The sequence below is a fragment of the Portunus trituberculatus genome, chromosome 19 (assembly GCF_017591435.1).
Source record: "Portunus trituberculatus isolate SZX2019 chromosome 19, ASM1759143v1, whole genome shotgun sequence".
Taxonomy (NCBI): Eukaryota; Metazoa; Arthropoda; class Malacostraca; order Decapoda; family Portunidae; genus Portunus; species Portunus trituberculatus.
In genome coordinates, this window is record NC_059273.1 from 10,317,957 (window position 1) to 10,338,437 (window position 20,481).

Below are 20,481 nucleotides of genomic sequence, written 5' to 3' on the forward strand. Positions count from 1 at the left end.
CGGGAAAAAGGGATCTTCATTAAATAATCCCGAGTTTAAATGCCCACCACATCCACGTCTTTGATTCAGCTGAGGTCTTGGGAGCATTTCACATAATACGGGACTTTTGAAAATGTTGACAGCTATTTCATTGTGTGTGTGTGTGTGTGTGTGTGTGCGTGCGTGCGTGTGCTTGTACGTGTACGTGTACGTGAGTGCATGTGCTACAGGATGAGGTGCTGCTCCGGCGAGTACCACGTATAGCGAATCTTCATTGAGAGAGCAAAGGTTCTGATTCCGCTAATGGATGTGTTAATCGCTCTCTTGAAAAGGAAGAGAAAGAAAGAAAAAAAAGGATCTTGAACGTGATTGTGACTGAGAGAGAGAGAGAGAGAGAGAGAGAGAGAGAGAGAATCAGCGTGAACATCATTAATCACGCGCGACAAGACATATCGAGCGCAGTGTTACAGAGTGTTTCAATGTTTTGGTGATGTCACACTCACACACGTGGAGGGAGGCAGAGGATTCAGGTCACAGAAGCTGAGAGAGAGAGAGAGAGAGAGAGAGAGAGAGAGAGAGAGAGAGAGAGAGAGAGAGAGAGAGAGAGAGAGAGAGAGAGAGAGAGAGAGAGAGATTTATACGTAGAAAGAGATACAGGCAGGCAGAGACGAGCAAACAAAGGGAAAACGAGCTGGGAGTTTTCTGATAAACAAAAGCGAAAACACTCACATTCTTCATAAATGGAAGGAAAGATACACAGACAGACGAACAGCGAGAGAAAAAAAATAGGAAATAAAATAAAGAAAGGAGGAAAGAGATGAAGGGAAAATTAAATCATAAAGGAATATTTGTCAAAAAAAAATATAGACCAATTAGAAAAAAAAAGTGAGAAAGAATCCAAAGAAAAACGAAAAGAAATACCGTAAGAAAAAAAAAACTACATGAAAAGAAAACAAAACAAGAAAAAAAATGAAAAAGGAAAAGGAGATCAAAGCATGAACGAAAGAGAAATAGAAAATAAAAGAGAAAACTTTAAATCAGAAAAGGAAAAGGGACGAAAGAGGGAAGCAAGACAAAACGCAGGAAAGAAGGAAGACATGGAGGAATGGGAAGAGGCAGAACAAGAATAAGAAGGAGGAAGAGAAGGAAATGGAGTTTGTGGTAATAGTAGTAGTGATGGTTGTTGTGATGGAGGAGGAGGACGAGATGGAGGAGGAGGAGGAGGAGGAGGAGGAAGAAGAAAAGAAGAAGAAGAAGAAGAAGAAGAAAAGGAGGAGGAGGAGAAGGAGGAGTATTTCAGCCCCAATATCTCGCCTCATCTCCGCTTGTTGGAGGAGAGTTAGTAGGAGGAGGAGAAGAAGAAGAAGAAGGAGGAGGAGGAGGAGGAGGAGGAGGAGGAGGAGGAGGAGAAGAAGGAGGAGGAGGAGGAGGAGAAGAAGGAGGAGGAGGAGGAGGAGGAGGAGGAGGAGGAGGAAGAGAAAACAAATACTGAACACTACTTTCTATGTAAAAAGAGGAAAAAAAGAGAACAAGAAGTTGTACAGTAATAATGACGGTAATGAGGAATAGTGACAAAAATAAGAGGTAGATAATAGATTAACAGTGAGGAAGGAAAGCAGGAGTAGTGATGGTGACTGAAGGAATGATGGTGGTGAGAGAGAGAGAGAGAGAGAGAGAGAGAGAGAGAGAGAGAGAGAGAGAGTATAACACTATATGAATTACAAATTAGGGACTGGTGAGTGTGTTTGTATGTTATGTAAATCTTTCTGTGTCCTTTTGGATATCCTTTGTAGGAATCCCTGTTATGTATATATGTATGTTTGTTACGTGTGGGTGTCCGTTCAAAAGAATGTACCTGCGCTCTCTCTCTCTCTCTCTCTCTCTCTCTCTCTCTCTCTCTCTCTCTCCCAGTTACGGTAAGAGAGAGAGAGAGAGAGAGAGAGAGAGAGAGAGAGAGAGAGAGAGAGAGAGAGAGAGAGAGAGAGAAGGGGGGAAGTAGGGTATGGAGCAGGCAGTGTGTGGTTGGCTAGCCTGGGTCGGGGGCGCGGGCCTGGTGGCAGTGGTGGTGGCCCTGTCCTGACAACGCCGCTAGGCTCTCCGCTCTCCGCTCTTGCCAGTGTCTCCCGAACACTTGGGTGGTGAGTGAGGCTCGGGCGCGCGCTCCTCTGCTATACGTGTGGCGTCTTGAGGCGTTTAGACCATTGTGCCGTGCCTTCCTGCCTCCCCCATCCACCCAGGGCGCTTGTTTACTTGCTCGTGCGTGCGTGTGTGTTGAGTGTAAGCGGTGAGTGTGCCTGGGTGGGGCTGCGACTCCTGTGATGTGAAGTGAGGTGAGGGTGAATCCCACCACCACACACGCAGACTGACTCCGCGGAAGATGAAGTGTAGCAGTCCGAGGTGCCGCATCTGTCAGCGTTCCTCTACGTCTCATGATGGACACCTTGCCGATCTCCCGCCACTCAGGTGAACACTCCTCTCTCACTCACTCACTGACTCACTCACCCATCAAACACTCGCTTGCCTCCAGCCACTGCCTCTGAACACCTGCCTCCCCCCCACTGCTTCTATTCATTGGCACTCCTTCCTCTTTTCCTCCGCCGTGCTCTCGACCTCCGCCTCACTGCGTCACTCATCACTCAACCTTCCCTCCCCCCCATTCCAAGCGGTTCCTCAGTGATCTTTTTCACCTTCTGCCTTCAGCTACCTCTCCTCCATTGTTACTTTAGGCATTCAACCTCTGGCCTCATTTAATATTTAATGCACTACTTTACTGCTTTCACCCGCCTTCCCCTTCAGTACTTTCATCCACGCCCTTCATATTGTATCTCCCACTACGAGTATTCTTCACGACTGTATCTGACATGATCCCTGCCTTTCCTCCCCCACACGTCCATTGCCCATTAACATACTGGTAATCTCTTTGTATTGCCCATTAGCATACTGGTATTTTCATTTTTTTTCATCTACGCCCTTCATATTGCATCTCCCACTACAAGTATTCTTCACGATTGTAACTGACATGATTCCTACCTCTCCTCCCTCACATTTCCATTGCCCACTAACTAACTGGTAATCTCTTTTGTATTTTGATTTACTGAAGATCGTTCCCCACCCTGATATATTTCCACTAGATCTGCTTGAGTGAGAGAAAGAGCCGTGTGGTGTGTGAGGCGGCCCTGGCCCTGTCTTGTTCATCGGTAAGGGTGTAGGAGGGTGATGTTTTCTCTGGGCATCACAGCGGGCAATCACGAATCCAGCCCGTGATCTGAACACTGTGGGTGGAAAATTAGAAATTCTGACTCACACACAGACACACACACACACACACACACACACACACACACACACACACACACACACACACACACACACACACACACACACACTCTCTCTCTCTCTCTCTCTCTCTCTCTTTCTCTCTCTCTCCCCCTTCAGTAATCCACCTTTTCAGCTCTCCCCGCCTCTCCACCCTCATTTCCATAGGGTAAGCGAGGCAATCATCTTTCCACTACCTTGCCTACACCGCTTTCCTTCCACTTACCCGAGGCCTTCCCGTGCCGCATTATTGGCTAACGTATTGGAGAGCCTTTGAGTCTCCGCCAGTATAGTCACTTTAATGCCCCATAGACGTGGCTTTCTCGTTACATAACCTTAGGCTGAAACGTTTGTGTCTCTTCACAATGGTAGTGGCTCAGTTTCATATTGGCTATCTGACTTGAGCCTAATCCGAATTTTGCCTCGCTGTGTAATGTTAACGGTCTTGTTTTGTGTACAGTAGCACTCCTTGTATTAATTAGGAGTGTAATTTATTATTTTCTAGAGTGGAAACCATTTTCTTCGTGTTTTTCTTTTTTCTTTTCTTTTTCTATTCAAAATTATGTTCTCTTGCGATAGATTTCTTTAGCACTGGGACACATTTTTACCTTGAGTTTTGGGTGTCATTTTACAGTTTTATTTACATTAGGAGGGTCTATGGAGGTCTGAAGATTCGTGGCTAGAATCTTCACTATTTTAATTCCCACATAAGTTTCTGAAGCTGTAAAAACTCGCTAAATAGCAGGATAGATATGAAAACGCGTCATGGTACAGAAGGGGTTATGAGAAACACACCCACATCATTCTCGCGAACGAAAAGGAAGGAGTTTATGAGAAGAAAGAGCAAGGATAGGAACACAATTGAGTTAGCGAGTGAAGCAAGACTGTGTACTATAATTACTGTAGTACATGTAAAGCTGCTGAGCTGAAGTGGTGCAGCTTGAAGATTAGTATTGAAATAGAAAAAATAAAGGTAAATATAATATGACATTCGTGCAGCACAAAACTGGGAAGGTGTAGCGGCGTAAATCCATGACGATCGCACACGAAACATCCAGGCAATTAAAAGTATTACTGCAAAATCACATGCTCCTCACTCCGCCAGATGAAACTTTTTTTTTTTTTTTTTTTTTTGCCGCCGTGGTACAGTGGAACCATGCGTGCTTTGGGGTCCGAGGGGTCTCCAAGCGCACGGGTTCGAATTCTGTCCACGGTCAGAGTGCAGGTTGGGCCTCCTCACTCGGGGCAACGGTTTCCTAGCGGGTGGGCTTTGAGATAGGAGATACCCCAAAAAGTATCCCCTTTAGTCCATAAATTCCCGTGAAAAGCCCACATGGTATATTGTATTTCTGTTTAAATCATTATCGTCGCTTCTTTCCCCATCTTTTAAATCTAACTAAACTGCCACGTCTACTTTCCTAACTCATAAGATTGTAACTCTATCTTATTTTTGTTATTTCTATCTCTTTTACAGTAATGGTATGGAATTTTTGTGATTCGTCGGGGTTTAAGTAAATCATTAAAGTTCCTATATACTACATACATGCCTATATTCACCCCTCCTTCTCTACCTTCCTTATATCCTTCCTTCCTTTCTTTGTTCCTTCCTTCCTTCTTTCTCTCTATCCTTCCTTCATTTTTTTCCTTTCTTCCTTCCTTCTTTTCTTCGTTCGTTCGTTCCTTTCTTCCTTCCTTCGTTCGTTCCTTCGTTTTTTCCTTCCTTCCTTCCTTCCTTCCTACCTTTCCTCTATCCTTCTTTCCTCGCTATCTCCCTCATTAATTGTCTTCCTTGCCTTCACCATCATTGTCTCTTAATGGCCTCGTTCATTATCAACTTTCTCTCATCTTAGTCATCTTCGCATCCAACCTTAATCAATTCACCTGCTCCTATTCACCTTCACTATCCTCATAAACCCCCATCACCTGTACCATTTCTTCCGCCATCCCCACGCACCATCTCACCATATTTAGTACCCTTTTGTTCTTTTCCTCTTATACATATTTACATTTATTGAGTTAGATTAGGTAGTGGGGCTTACAGTAAACGACTTCGTGAGGGACAAAAGGTCTGCTGCAGTTTTGTTTTGATTTTGTGGTGTTTTATTATGTTTTTTTTTTTACCATTTGTAACTGCTCCCGCTATCATTCTTATTCTCTTAGCTATCATCACCGCTACTGTTCTCTCTCTCTCTCTCTCTCTCTCTCTCTCTCTCTCTCTCTCTCTCTCTCTCTCTCTCTCTCTCTCTCTCTCTCTCTCTCACACCAATTAAGTCCACCAAAGCTACCAAGTCATTCCTCACCATCTCTCTCTCTCTCTCTCTCTCTCTCTCTCTCTCTCTCTCTCTCTCTCTCTCTCTCTCTCTCTCTCTCTCTCTCTCTCTCTCTCTCTCTCTCACCAATTAAATTCACCAAGCTACCAAGTCATTTTTCACTCTCTCTCTCTCTCTCTCTCTCTCTCTCTCTCTCTCTCTCTCTCTCTCTCTCTCTCTCTCTCTCTCTCTCTCTCTCTCTCTCTCTCTCTCTCTCTCTCATCCACCACTCCATTACTCCCACGCATCTTCCTCACCAGTGCATACACATCACCACAATCATCACCATTTCCTCGAGCCATCCCTCAGTCTCATCAGTCCCTCTCCCTGCCGCCCACCTATCCCCCACCCTTCCCCCAGCACCCTCACTACTCCACCAAGCCTGCCAACCTCATCAACAGACCCAAGGGAAAGAAACTGGCTTAAGCTCCCTTGTCTAAGCCTCTCCCCAAGGTGATCCTGGCTTGATTTGATTTTTTCTTTCCATCGCTGTAAAAGATTCGATCCACTTGTTGTCCGGTGAAGCATAAGGAAATGAGGGTAACTGGTGAGATTACAAGGTGGTTTGGTCGTTAACTTGTTTGTGAGTTGGATAATGAATGTGTTTATTTTTGTTTTTGTTTTGTTTTGTTTATATATTTTTTCTCTCTCTATTCTGTTCATTGTTACGAGTATTGACTTTAAGGATAAAAGATTGTTTCCTCTCTTTTATATCCTTGAATGCCTTTAAGCGGCCGCCATTAAAGTTACTCTGTTCTCTTTCTTTTCCCTGACTTTTTTTTCATCCTTCGCCTCTCCTCTCTCCTTTCTTACTACCAACACAACAACGACGATGATGATGATAATAGTAATAAACCAACAATACTATTCCTGCTACTACTTCTAATGAAATGATTCCACCTTCTAATCCCACCGCTATTATTTTCTCTTAAGACTTCTTTCTCATATTTCTTCCCTTCTGTTTAACTCAGCCTCTTCTCCCTCCTCTTCTTTCCTCTCCTCTCTTTCTGTCTTTCTGTGCCTTTTTAAATCCCTCTCCACATACATTTTTCATCCGTCTATCTCCGTGTCCTTCCTTTTCCTCTTACATCTTGCTGCGTCGCGACAATTTTTCCCCGGAACCCACAGTCGGCGGTCAGCGGGGAGTGTGTCCGGTGCTGGCTGCCTCATCGGTGCCGGAATTGGGTCGGAGGAGGACAAAGGCACTCGGGCAGGCCATTACTATTGTCCAGGGGCGCGGTGAGGAGGAGGATGCCGCGCCGAGACAATGCTCCTCACTCCGGGAAGGAAAGGTTATTATCCGGGGTAGAGTGAAAACCCTCATAGCTTTCCCCTGCCTTCCACTGCAGCCTCCAACCACTCCAGCCTCACCTCGCTTCGCCTCGCACTCTCCTATCAGTCCGGCGGGGTTTGCATGGTGTGCGCTGCTGTGTGTTGGCTTTGTGGAGGGATAAGGATGGGGATTGTGTGGGTTTTACGGTACGTGGTGTGCAAAAGTAGCGTGCTGGGTGGAACGGTGCAAGAATGTGTTGAGAAAATAAGGGAGATCAGATGCGTGGGAATTTTTTTTTTTTTTTTTTTGGCGTGTTTGATGTTATGTAACGTAATTTAATGTATCATAATCTTTTGTTGTAAGCTATTCTGTCGCAGCCCACCTTGACCTGTTCTAGTGTAACGTTTCCTTAGCTATCTTAAGTAAGTGTCTATCTTATCCTATCCTACTCTAACCTGCGCTGAGCTGACCTCCCAACCTAATCTAACCTAACCTAAAATATCTTTATCAATCCTTAAGTAATATCTACCTTACCTTATCCTACTCTAACCTACCCTGAACAGACCTCCTTAACCTTACCTAATCTAACCTAACCTATCCTATCCTAGCGTAATCTAACCAGAACTAACTTATCCTAACAACCTAACCTAACTTAACCTCACCTGATATACCCTAATTTCAATTTATCCATTAATAAAACCCTCAATCTTGAAAGAAAACGAAACACGTCCGAATTTTCTTGAAGACGAAACTGAAATAAAGTAAAAGAAAGCAATGTGATCAAATTTGAATCCTGGAAAGTCACGAGGTTAAAGGCGAAGCAACACTTGGCCACTTGAAGACTCGCAATAACCAAGTGGGAAGCGGCGCCGCTAGAGAGAGAGAGAGAGAGAGAGAGAGAGAGAGAGAGAAGGACTGTGATAAGTGATAAGTGTAAAAAAGTGTAGAGGAGGGTGTTGCTGGCTGAAGGAATGTGTTTAGGGATGTGAAAAGAGTGTTGGGGTGTGTATAGAACGGTTACGAGAAAGAAAAGGAGAGAGAGAAATAGAAGGGATGCGATGAGGGAATAATGAGTGTAGAAAGGTGTTCAATAGGGTGTTACTGACTGAAGGAATAGGTTTAGTGATGTGAAAAAGGTGTTGGGATGTGTATAGAAGGGTTACAAGAAAGAAAAGGAGAGAGAGAGATAGAAGGGATGTGATGAGGAGATGATGAGTGTAGATAGGTGCTCAATGCGTTGTTACTGGTTGAAGGAATAGGTTTAGGGATATGAAAAAGGTGTTCGGATGTGTATAGAAAAGTTACAAGAAAGAAAAGGGGAGGAAGAGATAGAAGGGATGTGATGAGGGGCGTTATGAGTGTATGAAGGCGTTTAATCAGGTGTTACTGGCTGAAGAAATAGGTTTAGGGATGTGAAAAAGGTGTTGGGGGGTGTATGATAGAGTTAAGAGAAAGAGAATGGGAGAGAGAAATAGAAGGGATGCAATGAAGGGGGTGATAAGTGTAGAAAAGTGTAGGGGAGGATGTTACTGGCGTGATCATTTCTTTTCAGTTTGCTCTCACTTCTTAATATTTGTCATAATGTAACAAGTAAGGTCGTGTTTCAAGTTACGGTTAGGTTAGGTTAGGTTAGACTTTATTAAACGGTTGAATTAGTTAGGTTAGGCCTCATCAAATGGCCAAACTTTAGATATCCATTCCCATTCTCCAGATCTCAACGCTTTTCTTTTTTCTACACCTTCTGGAGCCATTCCGCCCCGCCTCGTTATAACCTGGAATTTTACGGTCTGAGTCACGTCCTTGGAGCGTAATGTTGTAAAGCCGGGTCACACTTTAATTCCCTTTATAGTGGTGTGGAGAGCGGGAGGAAGCGGAAAGGTTGTGGAAAGAGAGAGGTGAGGGAGAATGTTATAGGGGGAGGAAGGGGGAGGCAATATTGTGGATGGTAAAGAGGTAAGGGAGTGTTGTGGAGGATATAGCGAGGTGGTGTGACACTCCTGGGAAACACTAGCCATGTACCTCACCTCACATTAGTTTCCATTCACTACGAGATTCTTTGACTTGTTGTTTGTTGATTAAATGGAAAAATAGCAAAGAAAACATTAATTCGCTATAGAACCTTTTGTGTAAATTAGTATTCCTGATTCATCAAAAGAACCTTAACCACTTCAGTACCATGAGGTGTTTCCATATTCATTCTGGTTACTATTTGGGGATTTGATACATCTTCAGAAACTTATGTGAGGGATTGAAATAGTGAAGACTGGCCATCAATCATCTGACCTCCAGAGATCCTTTTTAATGTCAATAGAAGGGTCTAATTGTTCTCGAATCTCTAGATAAAAAAAAGGGGTTAAAAATAATTAAAAATCGAACGTTGAGAGGTGTTGTGACACTCCTGGGAAACACTAGCCATGTACCTCACCTCACATTAGTTTCCATTCACTACGAGATTCTTTGACTTGTTGTTTGTTGATTAAATGGAAAAATAGCAAAGAAAACATTAATTCGCTATAGAACCTTTTGTGTAAATTAGTATTCCTGATTCATCAAAAGAACCTTAACCACTTCAGTACCATGAGGTGTTTCCATATTCATTCTGGTTACTATTTGGGGATTTGATACATCTTCAGAAACTTATGTGAGGGATTGAAATAGTGAAGACTGGCCATCAATCATCTGACCTCCAGAGATCCTTTTTAATGTCAATAGAAGGGTCTAATTGTTCTCGAATCTCTAGATAAAAAAAAAGGGGTTAAAAATAATTAAAAATCGAACGTTGAGAGGTGTTGTCTGGTTAAGTATTAAGTATTTGTTACCCGCTGTGGCTGAACCTAAGGTGTTTATGAGGACTTGTCACTAATTTACTAAACCCCAAAGGCTGAGATGAAGCGTCTCGGGTTGAACTGGGTCCAGACACTGCCGAGGGATGGTGGAGGGCGGCGGCTCATCACGCTGCTTCCTTCCTGGCGACGGTGTACATCCTGCCCTTCCTCCCTCGACAACGCGGGTCCTGGAGCGAGAGAGAGAGAGAGAGAGAGAGAGAGAGAGAGAGAGAGAGAGAGAGAGAGAGATGAAAATAACTAGTATTATTTTTTGAATTTGTGTGTGTGTGTGTGTGTGTGTGTGTGTGTGTGTGTGTGTGTGTGTGTGTGTGTGTGTGTGTGTGTGTGTGTGTGTGTGTGTGTGTGTGTGTGTGTGTGTGTGTAGTAAAAGTGTGGCGCAGTGTTGGAGTAGCTATTTGTTTATTGCAATAGAAGCCTTTGATCGCTTTAATGTGTTTATCCTGAAAGAGAGCGTTTCCAGTTTTCATTTATTTTCTTATGATTTTAATTTCCAGCGCGATACTTGCAGAACGTTATTTGGGTAGAGACGTTGTTTATAGCAGTGCCATCCCGGAGGTGTAGGTGGAGAGATAACCAGCTGCCGTGTTTACCGTTCCTGTCGTGCAGTGGTCGGTTTGGCTGGCTGTCAGAATATAACTATTTTTCATCACTGCCGACTCAGAATTTTCCCCCGAAATGAATAACATCCAGTCAGTTATTAATCTGTTTAATTATGTGCTCCGTTTTGATTAATTTTCTGTAAGGGAGGCCGGACTGTGAGGGCAATTAGTGGGCGGGGTTGCTCACCGGCTGCCAGACCAGTGAATAATATTGTGGCATTATATTGAAACGCTAGCTACCAGTCAGTAGAAACAGAATACATAATCAGCGTTGACACAAACAACATCTTTATTTCCTTAATCATTTTCTTCCTTTCATCTTTATATCCAGACGTTTCGACATCTTAGTATGTCATCATCAGTGGTCTAAAAGTGATAAGATAAAATACATTAAAATTCTAATACACACATTAATAACAAATTATACATCAAATACAAAAGTTAAAAAAAAAATCTATACAATATGCAAGGGAACAGCGGAAGTGTGGCATTGTATTGAAATGCCAGCCACCAGTGAAATCCTTACCCAATACCGTGCTGCACCTCCAGACATACTGTGATTACATTTGTTCACTCATTAACATTTAGAAGACTCTGCAGCTCAAAGACGAACATAATTTAAAGTGTGGTGATTGTGGGAGGTTGTAGCGGGAGTTCTTGGTAGGTTTTGACGTTATTGCTAAGTTTTATTATCAGCATTTTAACATTTCCAACCTGCTTCTGTATTTCAATCTGCCTGTGACCTGAATTCATTTAAGAGGGAGCTTTCAAAACATTTACTTCAATCTTTAGCTAACTCTTTTTACTCTTTTCGGGGACTTGCATATTAGTGGGCTTTCTGTTTAATTGCTATTGATCTTATATTAAAAAGATACATACTTGTTCTTTGCTAGATTAGAGGCACCTTTCCCCATGTTACTGGCTGTCAGCTAAATAAGAAATGCTGTAACAAATGCTTCCTTGTGACTAAGGTTTATTTTATTTATATCACTTTGAAATATATCATGAAGCAACACAGGGCATTTAAATATTGATATTACACCACAAGCAGTTTTCATTTATCTAGCCATTCTCTTTTACCAGTGCAGAAAGAGTCTCGCATATTCTGAATTCGATCCGTTTTGTCTTCGCTTGTGCAAAAATTTACGTCTATCCTCACTCCTTTAACGCCTTCGCTGGTAAGCTTTGGAGAATTTATTCTCTCTCTCTCTCTCTCTCTCTCTCTCTCTCTCTCTCTCTCTCTCTCTCTCTCTCTCTCTCTCTCTCTCCATTCCAATATCAGATCACCTCATAAGTCAAACTAAATCGCTTTTTGAAACTGCTGTTTGTTTTAACTGCTACGACAAGCGGTGTTTTTATATATGATTTGTTTCACAGTCTTTCCTTGCTTCCCTTTTTATTGTGGTAGAAAAAAGGAGTGTTTGGGAGCAATGCATCACTCCAACAGCGGTCCCGCAACTCCTTCCGCGCCGACACAAAGCGCCACAAAGGCAGAGTCAACGCCGTGAAAGGGAAAAAAAAGGGAAGCGTCACACGGTCGGAAATTGACACAGTCGCTCGATACATCCGCTGTCCGTACGCCGCTCGTGACAAAAAGGGATAGATAGATAAACAAATAGATAAATGAAATAAATGGTGATGAGATAACCGAATCCCATCCAAATTTTGACGATTTGTTGTTTCGTCTCCTGAACACCACACACCACACGCGTCCAGCCTCACCTCCAAACATGTATAGAAAATGACGTAACTTGGGAAGAAAGGTTGAGAGGAAAGACTTCACTCACTCGTACTTCTTTTTATCCTTGCTTATTCTTTCCTTCTTTTCCTCCCTTCCCTCCCCTCCTTCTCTCCCTCCCTGGCCCTCCATCACTCATCTCAGAGCCAAACGAAAACCTATATCGCCAATACCAAGGTTTAATCGACGAGTAACGACCTGCAACTGAAGGGAACGTAGTGTGTGGGTGGAGGCTGAGTTTTGGTGTGTAATGTAGATGTATGTGCGTGTGTGTTGTGGCGGGGGGGATGTGGGAGATGGACTAGTGGATGTGGATCATTTTGTTGGTCTAGTTGTTGTTGATGTTGTTGTCATATGTTCATTTTTCCTAATATAATGACGTGAAGCCGTGTTGTTCGTTACTTTTTTGAGGAAACACAAGATCGACGATTTCAGTTTCCCTCGTGGTGACGGCCGGCTGTTCCTGGAAGATGCTATTGTGACTCGCGTGTTGTATTGGAGACCTATGATTGAACTCGTGTGCTTGAAGAGGAGTTTGTGACGAATGCCTTTAAGATCAAGATGTCGGGGTGCTGAATGTGACAGTATAATTGAACGTGAAGATTACATTAATGTTTTGAGATCAAGATGGCGGGGTACTGTATCTAGCAGTGTGATTAAACAAATATACGTAAAGATAAGATGAATGTTTTGAGGTCAAGATGGCGGAGTGCTTTATGACTATGCAGCAGTGTGATTGAACAAATATACGTGAAAAAAAGATTAATGTTTTAAGATCAAGATGGTAAAGTGCTGTATGTAGCAGTGATTGAGCAATTATACGTGAAGATAAGATTAATGTTTTGAGATCAAGATGGCTTGGTGCTGCATGTGGCACTGTGTTTGTCTCACTGGCACTGCTGGCTGTACCTGCCTCAGGGCGTCCCTCAGGTCTTCAAACTCCAGTGCGGCGATGTTGACGCTAATGAAGGCTGAGGGATTATCCACGTTGGTTCATCCAGACCCTTGAGGGCAGCGTTAATAAGGATAGGAAAACAACACAGCGCATACAGTCCCTTCAGGAATATGGAGAGCTGTCTATCTGTTTGTGTGATCGTACGTGTGTATCTGTGTCTGTGTCTCCCATTCATGTCTTCCCCGTTCCTTGCGATTTAATGTTTTGTTTTAAAGTAATGTGACGACCATCTCTGTGTCCCTCACTCATTCATGTAATCCTCGTTCTTTGATTTAATGTTCTGTTTTAATTTTGATCTTATGACCACCGCTGTGTCTGTGTGTCTCAGGTTGGCAGAGTATCACCGCCAGTACACACAAAGCTCCCTCGTATAACACAGCTCAGTACATCCCCCTAAACTATTACATTCATCATGCCTCATTCGATATGCGTATTTACTTTGTCGTTAGTTTGCTTCAGTGTCTTGTAAATAATGCAGATTAATCATTGATGTTGACTGCAGTATTGTAACAGAGTCATTGTGTGTGTCTGTGTGTGTGTGTGTGTGTGTGTGTGTGTGTGTGTGTGTGTGTGTGTGTGTGTGTGTGTGTGTGTGTGTGTGTGTGTGTGTGTGTGTGTAAGTCTCCGGTGTCATGGTTACCTCCCTCCTCTGTTTCTCCTTTCCTCCCTACCTCTCCCTACCAGTACCACCTTCCTCCTACCTCCCTCTGCCTCCCTGTCTCACCCGTCCACCCTGTTTGCTTCCCCCTCATCACCGGTGCACGGAAGCCCGCATATTACACACACACACACACACACACACACACACACGAACTCCCTTATAAAGATATGACACATGGACTTTATATTCTCTCATAAAAAAACATGTAAAAACTGGACTATACAAGTGAGTAGTGATAAAATACTAGTTAAATAATAACACGAACCACCAATCTCACGAGAACACGCAGACCTTGAGTGTTGCTGTGTTGCTGTGTTGGGTTATGTGGAGGACCCATCAACCTTTACAAACACCTCACCTCGTACACAACGCCGCAAAACACACAGAGATGCCATAAAACACAGCAGGATGAGACACATTATAGACACAACCAGCTATGATTTTCTCGCCCTCTCGCGCCACCTCTTACGTCTTCTTCAGTAACAACACAGCGCTCATGTCCTCTCCATCTGTCCTATTTCATTGACGAAGCAAAATCTGAAGTACTTGAAGAGCCTCACCGATACTGTCTTCTTGTTCCACACACACGGGAAGTAAGACCAGTACAAGGTGTTGGCGTCAGGATGAATCACCAAGTTTATTCGATATATTAATGGCGTTACGTGGTGGGTGTGTGGGTGGTGCGTGCCGAGGTGTGTGTGATGAGGCGAAGACAAGGGTGAGGCTTATTGAATGAACGAGAATGAACGACGAACACAAGAAAAGATAAGAAAATTAACTCTCTCTCTCTCTCTCTCTCTCTCTCTCTCTCTCTCTCTCTCTCTCTCTCTCTCTCTCTCTCTCTCTCTCTCTCTCTCTCTCTCTCTCTCTCTCTCTCTCTCTCTCATCGATCCGAGAGCAACATGCGGAAGTCTGCAAGAGAGAGAGAGAGAGAGAGAGAGAGAGAGAGAGAGAGAGATAGCACCAGCAAACAAAGCCTCCAGAGGTATTGGTGCTCGACCCATCGCTCGGTCTCTATATCCGGAAGCTTACTGACGGAAACGGCCAGACAAACCCTCCCAAGTATTTGCTTTATTTTCATTTCCAGGAGAGCGTCGTGTTTTTATCCCTCGAGTAAGTCTGACGTACGCTCAAGGAACTTATTCACCTTGTCTAGGAAGGGCGGGGACCGGTGGAGCAGCGGCAATAATGTACTACGGGGCGTTTTCTGTGAATATCAAGGAGACGGAGGAGAAAGCTAAGGAGGCGCAGGAGGAAGATAAGCGGGAACTGGAGAAGGATGAGAGGGAGTCAGGAAGTGGAGTGGTTTGAGTGAGAGGGGAGAAGCTGGAGATATAATGAGGGAAACGACAGGAGATGACGCAATGAGAGTGAGGGGATAAAGAATGTGGATGATAAAGAGCGGGGGAAGAGAAGGGAAGTGACAGATAATAAAATGAGGAAAGATAAAGGAAGGGCGAGGGACGGGGCGAAGACTTAGTGCTTGCTTTGTGTGTGGGGGAGTGGCGATCGGTGACGGGTGACGAGTCTTGCCTGCGTCAGTGTGGCTTAAACAATGCAGGATAGACGCCAATTGTTATTCTCTCCGTCATACAGTTTTTATTGTATTCACTGGTGTATTTTTTATCCTTTTTATTTATTTACTGGTCTATCTTTTTTTTCTAGAGGGCAGGGTTTGTACAACTCAGTGCTGCTCTGCTATTGACGTTGTGGTTGTTGTTCTTTGTTTTGAGGCTTCCAGTGTTCCGTGTCCTTTGTGTGATGGTTTTGATATCGGAAATATCTTTCTCATTTCGTTTACACAAGAGTCTGAACAATACGTCGGCTTTTCGGTCCGCTGAGTCAGACAAAACACATAATGACGACACGAACTTTTCTAGCTTTCATCTTTGTTGGTTCTATCAGCTCGTGTTTGTTTCTCACAAAGTCATCTTTTCCCCATCATTTCTAAATATTGTTTAGGCTTTACGTTTATCGCGCGATTTTCAACTGTTTGCCATATGTCTGTTTTATGAATCCTTTGATGTGTTTGTCATTGAGATCAATGGAGGCCTTATCTTCTGAAGTAGTGTTTACGACAACCTTTTACAAAGGACTGAATGTTGCCAAAATAATCAGGTTTGATCACAATACTGAACACGAAACTGGTGGTCGGGGAATGGACTCTGTCGGACGCGTCCCGCCGGACATTCTGACATGATGTTCTGATGTTATGGTGTCCGTGGGGAGAGAGGGAGAGGGGAAACAACGCCCCTCTTTTTGCCTCCGTATGCCTGAGCAAACTGCTGTAAAATCCGCCTTGGGCACGCCGTGCCACATCTTAGAAATGGTGCCATCCGCGGCGCCACCTGTGGCGTCAGGAAGGCTGGTGTTGGGCTCACCGGAAGTGTGTGAATCTGACAAGATGTGGACATCGTTTAAAAAGTGACAGAGCACTGGCTGGCTTGTCCCTGACACGTGTGCTGGACGTGTTGGTTTGCGTGACAGGTGTATTGCTGATAGTCGTCTTTCAGCGGGAATTCTTCAACTTATTAATACTTCATTACTTCAGGAAGCCTCTAGTCATACCAGCATTTGTACTCGTGACTACTGGTAACGTGTCTGATTCTAACATTACACTGCTATATGTACCTGTATGTGTGTGTGTGTGTGTGTGTGTGTGTGTGTGTGTGTGTGTGTGTGTGTTTCACTGTTTGATCTGCTGCAGTCTCTGACGAGACAGCCAGACGTTACCCTACGGAACGAGCTCAGAGCTCATTGTTTCCGATCTTCGGATAGGCCTGAGACCAGGCACACACCACACACCGGGACAACAAGATCACAACTCCTCGATTTACATCCCGTACCTACTCACTGCTAGGTGAACAGGGGCTACACGTGAAAGGAGACACACCCAAATATCTCCACCCGGCCGGAGAATCGAACCCCGGTCCTCTGGCTTGTGAAGCCAGCGCTCTAACCACTGAGCTACCGGGCCGTGTGTGTGTGTGTGTGTGTGTGTGTGTGTGTGTGTGTCAGTATGGTACTGGGCCTAAATCAATAAAAGAAGAACAACAATAGTAACAAGGCCACTCACAAATCTGGCGGGAATAGTTCTTATCAAGACCAAAAAGCATTGACAAAATGCAGTCTGGCTGTCGTGACTCGTACTTACACCATTACCATTCAGGCTGTCCCCGGCCTCACACACAGCCGAGAACACACTACAGACACACTTAAACGGAAATTAAGTTGTGGGCCACGGTGAGAGTAACGGCGTTCACGTGGTCTCACCTTGCAAACACCATTACGGATCGATGGTTCGCGGACACACCCTGACGCACCTCACGCATCCACGCCTTCTGCACGTGCTGTTACATCTCCTCCCGGCTCTTTACCTGCTGCTGCCCCTGTCCTGCTGCCTTACCTCCTATTTTCTTGCTTATTGCTTCGAATTGTTGTGGTCCTTACTGTGTCTCCTCTCCTGAAATTGTTCCTGCTTTATTTCTTGCTAATTACTGATTTTTCTCTTCACGCTGCCTGTTGCCTCCTGTGCATCCTGCTACATGTTGGTTCTTGGTGCCAGCTGCTGCTCTTCCCGCCACTGACTGCTGGTGTGCATGTCTTCTCACGTAGTGCTGCCCTCTACCACCCTGTGTCCCCCTCACTCCCTGGTTCCTCACACCCCCATTCCTTAATTGTTGATGTTCTACCATCGCCCCTGCCTCGCTTCTTGCTCTCTACTGGTGCCTGCCCTCTCCCAAGTGTTGCTTTGCAGGTCAAGATTCCTTCATTAACTGCACCTGTCCCTTCTCTTCCTCCTCCATTATTGTGTGTTCTGTGTTCGCCCTCGTGTTTTGGTCTGTTTGGCTTACCATTACTTGCCATTACCTTAGAATTGGCCTCATTGGAAAGCTCAGTTATTTCTGTTTCACATATTGATTTTAAGTATATTTAGTTTGGCCACGCGTATTGAAGTGACGGCAATTGTTTTACAGAGGAATGAAATGTAGTTATAGTTAAGTGAACGTAGAAATTCGTGCGGATGAAGAGCACCCGGAACCATCTTAACAGTAAATTATCTCCCGTCAAACTAAGACCCATATTCTGAAACGATGCCTTCTTTCACCATGACTATTTTCACTTGCTGCAGAAATCATGAGTCGGATTCTCAAGAGGTTTTCTCCTATTAATGATGCAGAAATCATGTTAATCTGTCACTAGAAAACCTGTGCCCACATCAAGCACAAAAATGTTTCAGAATATGGTCCTAACACTCAGCATTCGTATGGTGAGGTCAGGGAAAAAAAATTCTGGGAAAGAAAAGAAGGGATTGTTTGTGGCGAGGAAGGGATGAAGGGAAGGACAAAAGAGGAAAAGATTGGAGTTGTATTCAGGAAAAAAATAGTAGAGGTTTGTTTATGGAGGAAGAGAAAGGTAATTGAGAAACCACTGTGTGTGTGTGTGTGTGTGTGTGTGTGTGTGTGTGTGTGTGTGTGTGTGTGTGTGTGTGTGTGTGTGTGTGTGTGTGTGTGTGTGTGTGTGTGTGTGTGTGTGTGTGTGTGTGTGTGTGTGTGTGTGTGTGTGTGTGTGTGTGTGTGTGTGTGTGTGTGTGTGTGTGTGTGTGTGTGTGTGTGTGTGTGTGTGTGTGTGTGTGTGTGTGTGTGTGTGTGTGTGTGTGTGTGTGTGTGTGTGTGTGTGTGTGTGTGTGTGTGTGTGTGTGTTTGAAGGAGGAGGGCGAGGGAAGGACTGTTTACGAATAGGGAGTAAAGTTCTTTTGTGGGAGAAGGAGAGTGAGAGAGAAAGCGTTGTTTGTGTTGGGGGAGAGAAGGAGAATGGGAAGGAAAGTTTGTGTGGGTAAGAAGGAAGGAGGGGGTGAAAAGGCTCTTACTGAAGTGGAAGGATTGAAGGGGAGCTGTGTTCTGGGGTAGCTGTGTGTGTCTTCGAGGCCTCACTATAACCAGACTTGTGATAAGTAAAATACAACTGTTAGCAAAGATACAATTTGACGATAATCTTCCCTGTACATGTCTTAAAATCCTCCACAAATGGAAACTGCAAAATCTAACCATTTAAAACTTCTTTCTCACACTTGCTTATGAATATTTCATACATTGTTCTTACTGCTGTAAAAGAGATGTTACATAAATAGACAATAGACCTGAAGACTCCATGATAGATCCTGTACATCTTACCTAGCCTGTCAAATAAGCCCTTCAATACCGGGACACATTTTTACCTTGAGATTTGTATACGATTAGACCATTTTATCTACATTAGGAAGACTCTATGGCGATCAAAAGATTGATGGACAGAGTTTTCACTGTTTTAATCGCCCACAAGAGTTTCTGATGCTGTATAAAATCTGCAAATAGTTAGCAGAATGAATATGAAAGTGGATAATGGTACTCAAGGGGTTAAATGTACTCGTGTGCGACTCAGTAATTACACAGGTCACTCAGTCACAGTCACAAGTCCAAACAGTGAGACCTCAGTGTTTTCCGCGTCCTTCGCTTCGTACACAAACCACGGGAAGGAGGAAAGAGGGGAGACTTTTTATGTGTAGAGGGAGGGAGGTCAGGTTATTTGCGGAGAGGGGAGTAGAGAGGAAGGGGGCTAAGAGTGAAGGAAGAAATGGGGAGAGGAAAGTGTGTGTAGAGAGAGGGAGAGTTGGAATGGTGTTTGTGGAAGTGAGGAGGAGAGGGAGCAAAGGAGGGATTGTGGAGGGAAAGGGAATGAGCTACAGCATTTTACTACTACTACTACTACTACTACTACTACTACTACTACTACTACTACTGTTGCTACTGCTGCTGCTGCTGTTGCTACTGCTGCTGCTGGTGCTGCTGCTGGTGCTGCCTTAAAAGTACGAGTAAGAGACAAGGTCCAGTGTTCCTGTGGAGAGTTATGATTTGCAGTGGAGGAGAGAGAGAGAGAGAGAGAGAGAGAGAGAGAGAGAGAGAGAGAGAGAGAGAGAGAGAGCAGAATATGAAACATAGAAGCTTGTTTTTTTTTTTTTTTTTGGTTTATTGAGTTTGGAAACCAATGTACAAATGCACTTGGTCTATTGAAAACCCATTAGCCGCTGGAGTGTTCCGTCACACGCGGGGCTCGTGGTCACCGTGTCTCGACAACACTTGATCCCAACCAAGCCCGTGCTGCTCAAGGCCGGTGCTCCGCTGCGACTGCCACGCTGACGAACTGCGGCACAAAATGGTGGAAAAATACAAACTGCAACACAAAATGATAGAAAATGTAAACTGACACAAAAATTTATATAAAAGAAATAGCAAACTTGGTACAAAATGATACAGAAAATACAAACTAAGCCACAAAATTATACCAAACTAAAAATACAAACTTCAGCACAAAATGATACAAAAAGATTACGACAAATGGTAATTAGTCCTTTTATTGCCGTGGTCGTCTTTTTATCTACATTCACAGAGAGAGAGAGAGAGAGAGAGAGAAAATAACTAACACACACACGCACTCACCATGAAGTAAACAATATCAACACAAGTAGATAAATAAAAGTAAGAGAAATGAAGAAAGTCTCACTGATTAGCAACAAACCTTTAAGATGAGATCAAGACAAGATGTTTGTGTAGCCGCAGAAAAGAAAGAGAAGATTAATTTCGTCTTTTCTTTGCTACAGGACGAGCTTAAAAATTCTTGTCCCAAAAATAGGTGGAAGAAATATTACATGATTACGAGAAATATTGTGTTGGAGTGGAGGAATTAATAATGAATAATGCAGCGAGGTATTGGTACACACTAGCGTTGCAGTGCCAAGGTTGTAGTGCTGCTATTATTATACAAGTTAA

The 20,481-nt window shown here is 43.9% G+C and overlaps 1 protein-coding gene across 15 annotated transcripts in view; it reads left to right on the top strand.

Moving 5' to 3' along the window:
* Nucleotides 1-20,481, top strand: part of LOC123506347 — a 313,494-nt gene that overhangs the window by 171,126 nt on the left and 121,887 nt on the right. The window contains exon 1 of one of the 15 annotated variants that reach the window (XM_045258356.1): nt 2,035-2,442. The exons of 13 other annotated variants lie outside the window; for them this stretch is intronic. The gene's annotated coding sequence lies outside the window, so the exon portion shown is untranslated. Of the gene's footprint in view, nt 1-2,034; nt 2,443-20,481 lie in introns of those variants that run through there. One more of the 15 variants, XM_045258369.1, reaches the window with a different exon arrangement.